General features: G+C 41.6%; 1 protein-coding gene across 4 annotated transcripts in view; it reads right to left on the bottom strand.

The window, feature by feature from the left end:
- DGKB (diacylglycerol kinase beta) overlaps positions 1 to 12,790 on the bottom strand; it is a 485,460-nt gene extending 472,670 nt beyond the window's left edge. For 2 of the 4 annotated variants that reach the window (XM_084897104.1, XM_084897102.1), the window contains exon 1: positions 12,081 to 12,233. The gene's annotated coding sequence lies outside the window, so the exon portion shown is untranslated. Of the gene's footprint in view, positions 1 to 12,080; positions 12,236 to 12,689 lie in introns of those variants that run through there. The other 2 variants (XM_084897103.1, XM_084897105.1) reach the window with 2 other exon arrangements.
- Positions 12,791 to 13,224: the final 434 nt, after the last annotated feature.

Raw genomic sequence — 13,224 nt, forward strand, 5'->3', positions numbered from 1 at the left:
ATACCACACATTTCTGTTACTGTTTTCCTCCTCTGAGACAATTTATTTTCATTATTTACAATCCATATACTCCAACATACTCAAAAATATTAGATTTCACCAAGATGTTTTCCTAAATTTATCTTTACTCTCACTTTATATTCTTTTCCCAGAGATTTTTATCTACTTCAAAGGAATCAAGTATTATCTGTACCACCAAGGTTTTATCCCTTTCCCAGTTTGCTGCTCTCATTATTTTATTCATGTAGCCATCTGTTTATTCAAGAGTTATGCTTGTATGAATAAAAGGAGTACTGACTTTTATAATAGGGTAAAAGAATAATGATCTCTATACATCTTTGTAAGTTAATTGCCTTTATTTGTTATATTCCTTTCCCTCAAGACCCAGCTCAAATTCTAAATTATCTGTAATTAATTTCTTAATCTCTTACTCTCCAAAAGCATCCTATGATGTCCCTACTTCTATTGCTGCATGTAACCCATGATGTTACATTTCTACATCCATGTATTTCCTCCAACCCCCTAATTTAAGACTAGAACTTGTCAGTGCCACACGTTCTAGTCAAATTTTTCTTCCCACAACCCACTCAGATGTACCATAGGTGCTCAAAAAATTGGGACTCAAAAGAACTGTTGGCCCAGAAAGAAACTCACTATAGACTGATTCATTTGCCTCTCATCATAACCATTATTGTTTGTCTCATTTTCGGTTCTTATAAGTGTATTTCTAGTATCACATGAGCTCACTCATCTAGGGAAAATGATGAATAATATAGACTGATGAACAAGAACAACAACGATCAGACTGTCGGACCTCAGAGGGAAAGTAGGGGAGGGTGGGGATAAGGGAGAGAGATCAACCAAAGGACTTGTGTGCATGCATATGAGCCTAAACAGTGGTCATGAACAACAGGGGGATGGGGACATGCCTGGGGAGGGGTTTGGGATGGGAATGGGGAAGATGAGGACAAATATGTGATTCCTTAATCAATAAAGTAATTAAAAATAAAATAAAAATTAAATGAATAATTGAATGCTGATAGGCCGCTAAATTGTATTGTAGGGTCTTCAAAGAAAACGTACTACTCGCTCCAGTGAGGACGGATTCCGTGATTAGATAAAATCAGGAAAGTTCTGGCTAAATCCCACTCCTGGAAATTCCAACACACACTTGCATCTGAGGAACTATAAGAAGTCCTTAAAATAGAAAACTATTTAACTTTGTTTAATGTTTAGATAAGAAAAGCTTTCTTCCCCTTGTCTTTTTTTTTTTTTTTTTAAAGCAGATATTAGCATTCCTCAAACAATGTTTCCATATGTCTTAACATAGTTTGGATTCTAACTCATCAGGATCAGCAAAACAGATGTTAAAGAACCAGAGAACATGCACATTCTCCCCATCCAGGATGTTCCCAGTGGTAGGTTATATATAGCTGCTGGTTCCTTCAACATGACTTTCTTTAACACTTACTGGGGAGGAAATTTTGATCAACATAGAACCGCCATATTATTGATATATACATCAAACAGCACCCTTATTGTTTATTTTTTACTATTATCCTTTTTTTTTTTTTTTTTTTTACTAATTTCAAGAATGGAAGAACATTATGCTAACCATAAAGAATAGCAATATCATCACAGCTATGTTGAAACCATTGTTCTCATTTTTTTAAAAGTGCTCTTAGAAAGCTCATATAGCTACAAAAACACCAAATGCACCACCAAGCTGTTTGTGCAGGTGGCCTGAATGAAGCTCGAAAGCCTCACCGCATTGCTTTCACACTGTTTTACAGTAGAATATGGAGTACATTCGAAACCAGGGACCCAACACAGAACAATAGTCCTCCCCCGAATGGCTTTCGTGCTATGCTTTCTTCCATGTGTGACAGCAAGGGGACCTCTATTTGGCAAACAGCAATTTCTGACATGTGGCGTGGCAAATAGCATTATGGAACAATAAAGCACCCAGCCTGGTAAGCGGAACTCTTATTAAGAACAACAGGATAGCAAAGTGACTCACCAGCCTGCGTGCTCTTTCTCCAGTCTAGTAATTTGGGACAAGTGTGGGGAAGTTACAAGTTGTTTATGTGCTGCCCAAAATGACAGGCAAGAGAAGTTACTAAGCAACATTAAGTGCTTGCATTTTCCTAATCTTTAAAGCTGCCACCAGCTGAATAATCTTATGATATAAAGGTAAAGGAAAAAAGAATGTGGGAGGCATGTGTTTGACTGAATGAAAATGTTTTGCTCGGTAATTCCAAAATCTTGATTCACTCTGAGTTCAACCGTCTTGATTTTTAAGAATTAGTTCTCCTGGATAATCCTCTTCTCACTGTCAACACCAGAAACTTTAATGATGATGATGATGATGATGACGATGATGATGATGATGATGATGATAACGCATAACAGGAGGGTGGTAGGGTTCCGTGGCAATTTCAGCTTTTTTCTTTCATAGCACTTATTATAACAAAATAAATCAGGTACATGCCTTTTTTCTTTCTTTCTTTCTTTCTTTCTTTCTTTCTTTCTTTCTTTCTTTCTTTCTTTCTTTCCTTTCTTTCTTTCTTTCTTTCTTTCTTTCTTTCTTTCTTTCTTTCTTTCTTTCTTTCTTTCTTTCTTTCTTTCTTTCTTTCTTTCTTTCTTTCTTTTTTCCTCTTTCACTGAAGTCCCTTCAGTACTGTGGGTACTTTTCTGTTATTCTACTCTTCCTTCCCGGAGCCTGGCACAGAGTCATCCAGGGATGTCTGAAGGGTGGAATAGGATATGGGGTCATGGGGTTCACAATTCTGTTTCTTAAGGTGATGGTGTTTAATAACTCTGTCTATTTATGTAAACCTCAGACTCCCCAGAAGTAGCTGAGTGTTATTTACGATCTCTCAAATACTTGCTGGGGAAGGCAGGCCAGCCAGAATTCCCTAGCCCTGACTTCCTCTCATTAAGGACCCAGCAGAGGGATTCCTTGGTCAAAAGCCCAGAAAGAAACATTTCCTAACATTCTGTCTCAGCAAAACAAGTTGCTGAATCAAGTACAAACTCATCTTTTCAGCCTCAAGTTCTGTTTTCAGGTCAAGGATCCTGCAATGCTTTTCCACAGCACCTTCATGTCTCCCTCCTTTCCAGGTCAGCTATTTCAAAAGGAGTCCATGGAGGTAATCACAGAGTCCCCCCCATAAGAGGTCACATTTCCCCGGTGCGCTTAGGTACAAACAGCGGACGAGTCAACAGAGATAAAAACAGAGTGTCATTTTGTGCTATTAAGTGGATAATAGCTGTGACTGTTTTAAAAGTGTCCGAGAAAGAAAATGAAAGAACTTCCGTTGTGGTTTTAGGAAAGGGGAAGGGAATAGATTTCTGGGGGTTCCTTGGGCTCCAGCAGCTCTCCTGAGGGTGTTTCCATGTGTTATCTAATTTATCTTCATTAGAAGTTATCATTTTTTTTTATAGTTCAATAAAAACCTTTTGGGAAAAGTAAAGAAGACCCTACATAAGTAGGCTGTTTATTACAACATTTAATAGGTTTCATGAGTCTCATAAATATTTATTACTTATAAAACTAAAATTAAAACTGCTTTTAGATTTAATTTGAATATCTTTTTTGTTATTGGTACTTTACTTTTTACTTGAGACAATATCCCAAGTAAATAGAAAATAATAAATTGAAAGTTTTTTTTAAATATGTTTTTATTGCATTCACAGAGAGGGAGGGAGGGAAAGAGAGAGAGGGGGAGGGAGAGAGAGAGAGGGAGAGGGGGGAAGAGAGAGAGAGAGAGAGAGAGAGAGAGAGAGAGAGAGAGAGAGAGAGAGAGAAACATCAATGTGAGAGTGAAACATGGGTGGGCTGCCTCCTGCAAGCCCCCTACTGTGGAATCAAGCCCACAACTGGGGCTTGTGCCCTGACCAGAAATTAAACCAGCAACCTTTTGGTGCATGGGACAATCCTCAACCAATTGAACCACACTGGCCAAAGCAAACTGTAACGATTTTTGAGTATTCATGTGCTTTCTGCTCCAAGCCCCTTATATGCTATTAAATCATGTAATTCTGCCAATTGGATATCATTTTCATTATCCTGTTTTACAAAGAGAAAATAAAGCATAAAATTGAAGTTATATGTTCAAGTTCATCCAAGTAGTAAATATATAAGGTCAGGCAATTTGAATGCAAAGAATAAGTTTTAACCCTATATTACAGTGCCTAAGAAGAAAATAATGAAATTCAAATGAGCATCTTTGCATATTGAGGAATTATACATGGAGTCAATAACTCTACAACTTAATCCACAATTCCATCATCATGAGTAATCAAACATTATATAAGCCAAGATCCTTTAAAAGAAAATAAATTCTATTTTAAAAGAAGGCCAGCTAGCTCATTCTCAGATTACTATGTTTAAGGAACTCCAAAATGATTTTAAATAGTTATACAAAACTTCTAATCCCATCTGTTATTCCATTGATTTAAAATTGAATACTTGATACTTGTGGATTAGAAAGAGAATAGAGTTGATTGATCCAAGATGATACTTTTAATAAAAAATATATTTGGAAAGTCATATGCGATGTCCATTCAGTTAACATTGTTATAATAATTAAATATTAAATGAAAGAAATTTACACAATCATTAATAAGTAAAATCCAAACTTAAAATGCTTCTTTGGGAGAGGGGAAGTAAGGATTGATTTTCCTACCACTACCCATTTGTACATTTTTCTTTAGTGGTATCAAGTTTCTAATGGCTGCTCACAGATATGACTCAATATTTGTCAGCTACAACTGAATAAAAAATCTTCTCAAGATTCTTTAGAATCTTCTCAAGACTGGTTTGGCTCAATGGATGGAGCGTTGGCTTGGGGACTGAAGGGTCCCGGGTTCGATTCCAGTCAAGGGCATGTACCTTGGTTGCAGGCATATCCCCAGTAGGGGGTGTGCAGGAGGCAGCTGATTGATGACTCTCTCTCCCTTCCTCTCTGTACAAAATCAATAAAATATATTTTTTTTAAAAAAGATTCTTCCTCAAAGAAACAAGAGCTTAAAAAAGAATTTTTAAAAAGGATCATTTTACAACTTCACTCTATTGTCCCACAAGAGAAAAACATCTTTTATGAACCACTTATTCTAATATTTGTTCCTCCCCACAAAGATACATTAGTACCAGAAATTAGTTATCCTTAAATTTTTCAATAATGTGATCTAGAAATAAATATGCCAACAGTCCTATTCCCAAATATTGTGCCCTATATTTTAAATATTCAATACTATCAAGCAGGGATGGGGAATGGGGAGATTCAGCTCATGGGCTATATAAGGCCAGTGAAATCATTTGGTCTGGCCCTGCCAGGGCATTAGCAGTGAGTTAATTAAATGTTTGAGCAAATATAGCAGGCTAATTTTTAAATTGATAATTACATAATTATATATGGCCTGTGAATGATGTTATAAATATCCAAATGGCCCAAGGCAGAAAAACACACACACACACACAAAATGTTCCCCACCCCTATTATAGAGGATGGTAAATGTCTTTTGAGTAATTTTATACTAATTATCAGTTCAAACTAATTAAAATATACTATCTGCCTCAGACCTTGGAAATGCATTTTAAAGACCATTCTATAACATTTGGGGGCTAAAGATTGTCGTAGTGGAACTACCTATCTCTTCAGGGAATTGAACTAGAGCTTTGAGTTCAGTTTATAAAACAAGTGTTTACTGTCCAGCCTGTGTGGCTCGGTGGTTCAGTGTTCACGCATACACCAAGAGGTATGTCGTTCACTTCCCAGTCAGGGCATATGCCTGGGTTGTGCGCATACAGGAGACAGCCAATTGATGTTTCTCTCTCTCTCTCCCCCTCTCTCTTCTTCTCTCTAAAATAAATTAAAATGTATTTAAAAGAAATAAAAAGAGGTATGTACTGATCTCCAATATTGTATTAGAAACTATGCTTAGCACTAATGTTCCAAAGATAAATCAAGATTGGTTTCCTTCCCCAAATGTAGAAACCAGAGTATTCCATCCCTCTGTGGCTTACACATAATAAAGACCTACACAAGTTACAATGGCAGCACAGAGGACAGCTGGGCCAGTGGTAGACCCCAAATAGGATCTGAGAAAGTCCTGAAGCTTAAGGGATGAAGACATATCAGGTAAAACACTAATGAAGTGAGGGCAGAGGAACTTGGGAGTCAAGAAAGAAATTAAAGAGATAGCTGTAAGCAGAGACAAAAGAGGTGAACAAACTGGGATGACTCAGTAGTTGAGTGTCCATCGACACACCAGGAGGCCATGGGTTCAATTCCCAGTCAGGGCACATGCCTGGGTTTAGGGCTCAACCCCACAGCAGGGGGCATAAAGGAGGCAGGAAACCAATAAAATATTGGTTGACGTTGATGTTTCTCTGTCCTCCATGTTTCTCTCTTCCTCTCTCTCTCTCTCTCTCTCTCTCTCTCTCTCTCTCTCTCTCTCTCTCTTCCTCTATTTTCTTATCTCTCTAAAAACCATTAAAACACATTTTTTATAAAGGTGAATAAACAACATGAACTGTATAGGGTTATCACAAACCAGTGACAGCTAACAGTGAGTGGATTTTGAACCTTTTGGTTAAAAGCATAGGTTCTAGAGCCAGACTGCCTGATTCATACCCCAACTTTATCCCAAATCATTTCTAACTATAAGTCACTTAACTCCGTTTACTCTTTTGTAAAATAGGAATGAGGATGATACATGTATTTTCAAGATTAAATGTGAAAGATGCTCATATAAGCATTCAACATGTACTAAGTACTTAATAAAAGATCCTGTCATTATTTTTAAACAGCCAGAAGAGAGCTCTGGCAGGTGAGTTCAGTTGGTTGGGCATTGTCCTCTGCACCACACGGTTGCCAGTTCAATTCCAGGTCAGGGCACATGCCAGGGTTGCAGGCTCAAACCCCAGTAGGGGTTGTGCAGGAGGAAGGCAGTAAATATTTTATTCTCACATCAATGTTTCTCTCTCCTCCTCTCTCTAAAAAAAAATTAAAAATATTTTTTTAAAAAAGAAGAGAGCTGAAGATCCACATTAAAAAATCATCTCTATTCCTAAGCTTAACCTTTAGTGTCATAACAATGTGATTTTATTTTCAAATATATATACTAAAGGCCCGGTGCAAGAAATTTGTGTGTGTGTGGGGGGGGGGGGGGATATTTCCCTCAGCCCAGCCTGCACCCTCTCCAATCTGGGACACCTTGAGGAATATCCAACTGCCCTCTCACAATCCAGGACTGCTGGCTCCCAAATGCTCGCCTGCCTGCCTTCCTGATTGCCCCTAACTGTTTCTGCCTGCCAGCCTGATCACCTCCTAACCACTCCCCTGCCAGCCTAATTAATGCCTTAACTGCTCCCCTGCCAGCCTGTTTGCCCCCAACTCCCCTCCCCTGCAGGCATGGTCATCCCTAACTGCCCTCCCTGTAGACCTGGTCACCTCTAATTTCCTTCCCCTGCAGTCCTGGTCCCCCCCTCTCAACGGCTCTCCCTTTCATGTCAGGGTCCTCCCCAACTGCCCTTTCCTGCAGGCCTAGTCATCCCCAACTTCCCTCCTCTGCCAGCCTGGTCACCGCCAACTGCCCTCCCTTGCAGACTTGGTCCTTCCCACTGCCTTCCCCTGCTGGCCATCTTGTGGTGGTCATATTGTGTCCACATGGGGGCAGCCATCTTGTATGTTGGAGTGATGGTGAATTTGCATATTACTCTTTTATTAGATAGGATAGAGGCCTGGTGCACAGATGGGTGCCAGCTGGTTTGCCCTAAAGGATGTCCCAGATCAGGTGGGGGTTCCCTTGGAGTGTGGGGAGGCCTGGGGGAGGGGCTGTGGTGGTCTTCAGGCTGGTCATGCCCCCCAATGACCCAAGAAGAGGCCCTGGGATCTGGGATTTATTTATATTCTATAATTGAAACTTTGTACCCTTGAGTGGAGGCCTGTGCCTTCCAGGGTGTGCAGGAAGCTTGTCGTCTTTTATTACCAGGGAAACCCACGCCTCCTGCTCACTCTGTGGCTGCAGCCATCTTGGTTGGGTTAATTTGCATACTTGCTCCCGATTGGCTAGCGGGTGTGGCTTGTGGGTATAGCAGGGTGGTGTTTATTTGCATATTACTCTCTTATTATATAGGTGATATATATGTATATATACATATATATACATATATATACACATACATATATACATATATATGGCAATAGTTCAGTAGCACCAACTTTCCTTATGGAGGATAGATAGATAGATACACACATACTCTGATTTGGGATGTAACAGCTTTTGAGCTCTTTGATCTGTACTGATTGGCATAATGCTAATACAAAACAACTGAGTCAAATGTATTTTGTTTCAAACTTACAATACAATATAGATTCTCTGTGAAAATTAAATCCTTCATTTCAAATTGTTGATTCAGATAATACTTTAAAAAGAAATGCAGCTGTTTAAATTTAGTATGTTGAGAAAGACCCATCTTAAATTGTTTGGCTTTATGCCCATTACTTTTTTTATTTTATTTTATTCTTTGTTAGTGCCTGTCTTCTATGATAAAAAGACAAGTGACAGTAATCATGTTATTGTCCTTAACACTTCAAATTTTACCTAAATGAACCATTTTGTTTTTCTCCCCATCAGTTAAAGATGTCTTTCTTTTTTTACTGGCAAATTTTCTAAAGTGATTATGCAAGAACCAGTTATATTTTTATGCATTGCTTTACCTCTTCAGTCATCATCTGGCCTTTCTCCCCTACTTTCCTTTGAATCATTATTTTTACTCTTAAAAAAAATAAAATAAAATAAAATAAATATATATATATATATTGTGTATATATATATATATATATATATATATATATATATATATATACACACACACACACACACACACACACACACACTTAAAGATCATCTGAAGACAAGACCAATCTAATTTCCATAATCAGACCTTACAGCTATTTAAAGAGATGTTTTGAGTCTATGCTACATCTGTGTCATTAAAAATCACCCACAGCCCAAAGAGTTTGTTTTTAGGACTCCCACAGGACACAGAATCTAGACAAGGTCTCCAACCAGCCTCCCACCGAGTGATCCCTTTTTTCCTTTCAACCCTCTTGGTGTTCGGATCTTCCAGCTGCTCGTCTCCCATACTAACTCCCATCATCTTTCTTGGCAAAGATGCCGCAGCTTTACTTCCACAGTTCAGGAAGCCAGAGCAAAGCACTAAAATTGGAATGGTTGAGTATGCCAAGTTTTTGGGGTCAATTTAGGTTCTAATTTAGGTAGATCTAATCTTGGGTATCAATAGAGCAGGGAATTCTTCCCAGAGAGGGATAATTTCTCAAGCACTCTCAACAATAAACTCCCTGTACTTGATCTGTAACAAAACGAGGTGGCAAAGTGTTAGCCTAGTCACACCCAGGGGCTAATCCCCAGGCCACCATTTACTAGACATGCTGTTTTAGGCAGTTTGCTTATTCCCTCTGGGGTTGAGTTTATGAATGAGAGAGAAAGGCCTCTTCCTCTTGCAGCTGTTATCTCATACAGGACAAGAAGTTCACAGTGTTTAACCCAGTGCCAGCCAAGAGTGCACTCCTAATAACTGGGAACTATGCATGCTTTGGGTGGTAAATCAGACAAGCAAATAACCCCAGGAGCTATCAAGGAGTTGAATCTACTTCATAGTTAATACCCAAGAGTGAGTAAGTGCATGGGATTCTCACTTGAGGTAAGATTTTGTGTTGGTGTTTTTCAAGAAAGAGAGAAAAATGCTAGAGATGGGAAAGGGGCAATTGGAAGTGGCTTCTTTAAAATTTTGCCTGCAGCTTACTCCAGGCAAGTGCTCTTAGTCTAAGAGGTATTACTTTTAAAAGGATACTGCAAAGTAGCAGGCATACATGAGTGCAGTTCTGTTTCTGGAGTCAGCCTGGAGGAGAAGCATTTAGGAAGGGTGTTCTTACAATGTCATTTCAAGTGTCTATCTCAGCATCATCGTCATTCTTAGTAGGCAGAATTAGATTGAGGGACCAGAAATTATCTCAGTCTGGCTTGTCTGGCTACAAGTTCCTATTCCTTCTTTAGATAGTGTGCAAGAAAAACCAGGAGTCACAAAATACTTGTCCAGTTCAGACACCACCCCAGCAAACCTTACCAGTGGTTTAAACCTTAAAATAATTGTTTCATTTCAAAAATGGGTTTGGAAATCTTCCCAGACATAGCATGAGGTTTGCCTACCATTAAAAGAAACAAAATATGAAGCAAAGTTAGTCCCAAAACTCAAACCCCACCAACCTAAGTCTCTATCTTAAAGAAGTTCTGATAAATTCCTATTCATACCAAATCCCTGTCAATTCCAATCATGCTCTCAACATGGTTTTTCTTCTCTTTTGCTAAATACTCAAGGTGCAGGTAGTGATCTCCTCTAGGGTATCAGGGGAAACTGTCTGCAACTCGCTCTAACTATATTGAGTTTTTATGTAGATATTTCCTTTTCTTTTTTATTGCTGTCTAAACGTTTCAGCTGTCCTCATACATGCACTATCCTAACAAACAGATCCCCTGAAATATATTTTTTACTCAGCGACTTACAAATTCACATGTAGAGTTTTTGCACTGAGAAATTATGTGTTTATGTGGGATGAATTGCCTCTAACAAATTGGATATTTCAACAATGGCAGAAACATATCTGGAGATACCCGACGTGAGTACGCAAAGTAATGCATTACATTCAGGATATATTATTTTTATTAAAATAATGAAAATTGGGTACGTTAGAAAAAATGGTAACACAATTTAAAACAAAAGTAATAGGGTAAGAGTGATCCTTAGTTTCCTCTCTTCTATTGACGGAGAACTTCAGGAGTATACACTTTGCTCTCACAATAGTTACTTACTACGTTTTGATACCCCTGTATCCTATAGAATTTTTAGCAGCATGTTTAAGTATCCAGCTTAAAACTCTGGGTACCAGGTTGGATAACCTGTTTTTCTTTTTTTTTCCATAATCTTTCTTGGAGAAGACATCGTAATACAGTAGTTTCCTCAATGATCCTACAACTCACTCTCATCCTTTCCCATAAGACAGCCTTTCTGCTTGAGGAATTCTTTCAATTCTTCTTCATTATTAAAATCTGGTCGGTGTAAAAGCGGGCTGATTAGACGCTCCAAGTTTTTTAAATTCATTCCTTATGGCTTTCCTGGTAGAAAAGGCCCTTAGTGTTTGGCTGGCGCTCACATTGGCTTCACAATGGGGCTGACCTATTTTTACCTTCTTTCAGAAGAGTTGGTTATCTGCAGCTTGAGCAACCAGTTGAAGTTGTTTTTTTTAAAAGTTTTTAAAGCCTTCGCTTTCCTCTTCTTTTTCTTCTTTTTCCCTTTGCCAGTGGACACAATGCTGCTTAGTTCTAAGAATAAAGTCGTCCGCTAAAACCACCACTTTGAAGTCACAAGGAAAGGATCACTCAGGGAGGAGAGAGAAGGACTGTAGTGGTGAGAAATCAGGGGAGCCCTGCCCGGGGCACCCACCAATGCTTATCATCTCATCAGTGTCGCCTAGGCTGTTGCCTAGCAGCTATCTAGAGACCTACTTCACGTTTCATTCTGATTCAATAAAGTCCATCTATGGCTTCTTTATTTCACAGAGGAGCCATCCGGGGGCAAGGAAACTTCTAACAATTCGCAACAATCAACGTAGCTGCCATAGGGGAGCCAGGGTGGGCCGGCCAGCCTCCGGGCGAGTTTCCTTAGCAAAAGGCAACTTCCACCCACGAGTAACTTTCCCGAGACCACTCTGGCCAGGCGGTCTGCAGCTCAGAGTGCCAGTCCGGTGGCCTCCAATCACCATGGCCAGGGGACTCTCCGCCTAACTCCCCAGCCCGCGGCGGCATCCCTCTGCACATCCCTGAGCCTCCGAAGGGAGCACCCCAGGGCGGACAAACCTAGGCAACATCTCCCGGGGGGAAACCAAAGCCCCGCTCCTCCAACTTTCCTGGCCCTTTCTCCCGGGCTCCCCTTCCCCCACCCGCCTGCCCAGCAGCGGCTCACACAGCTAACGGGGTCGAGTGGAACTTACTGCAGCGGATGCAGGCGGACGCTGGGCGCATCGCAGGCGCTGCTGCTCCCGGAGAGGCGCTGGGACCCGCCTGCTCCGAGCTCCTGAGCCCGAGGACTCCTCACTGGGCTCAGCACCAGCTCCCTCGCCGCCCCGTGTCCCCGGAGGAGGAGGAGGAGGAGGAGGAGGAGGAGGAGGAGGAGGAGGAGGAGGAGGAGGAGTGGCGCTTCAAGAACTCCACTCACAGCAGCATCTCCTTCTCCCACCCGCCCCCTCCCACATCCTCCCACGGCCCCTGCTAACTCGTGTCGGAGGAGGAGATGGAAAGCCGCTTCCAGTCCTCCACAGCACGGGCTGCCGGCGGCCGCTGCTGCCAGCCCCCCCCCCCCCCCCCCCGACAATGTGCAACTCAGAAGCAGCGGAGCCTGAAAGTCATCTTTGACATCCCCCCCCCTCCATACACCCCTCCTCCCTCCGCACCTCTCACTCCTCCCACCGCCCCCCCCACCCCGCGCCCGAGGCCGCCTCCACCCAGGCTCCCACGCGAGCCGGGTCCACGGAGGATCCCTGTAGGGTCCGCACCCATGAGCATCGCAAGGAAACTGCATTTTTTTGCAGGAGATGAAATACCTGTTGTCCGTGGCCAATGTGCCGTTCTCACGCCGCTCGGAGTCCTTGGTTTACACATCAAGGCTGCTCTGCTATTGGGAAAGCTGGGGAGTGTGTGTGTGTGGGTGTGTGTGTGTGTGTGTGTGTGTGTGTGTGTGTGTGGTGAGGAGGAGGCAGTCTGCGTGGCTGTCAGCCCTGCCTGGCTCTGGCTGCCGCTGCTACTATTGCCAGTGCAGCTCAGAGAAGGAGGAGACAGGGAGACAGTGCTTTCCAGCGATGGAACTGCCGGATGGACCCCTTACCGGACCAGGCAGGAGAGGAGGCGGGTCTGAGTGGCTATTGTTGGGACATTAGGCTTCATTCAGTGCAATTACTGCCCCATTCAGGACACATTTCCCCTGGGGCGGGAAACCCGATGCCTGTCTCCTCTCTGGCTAACTCCAGCCCTAGATGGCTCATTGTTCATCAATCACCTGCCCCCTCCTTCCCCCCTCCCCCCCACTTCCCTAGGCTGTGACAGAGGCACACTCTGTGTCCACGTTCAAACTTGGTAACC

The sequence above is a fragment of the Pipistrellus hanaki genome (genome assembly GCF_964339955.1).
Source record: "Pipistrellus hanaki genome assembly, chromosome: 10".
NCBI classification, from domain to species: domain Eukaryota; kingdom Metazoa; phylum Chordata; class Mammalia; order Chiroptera; family Vespertilionidae; genus Pipistrellus; species Pipistrellus hanaki.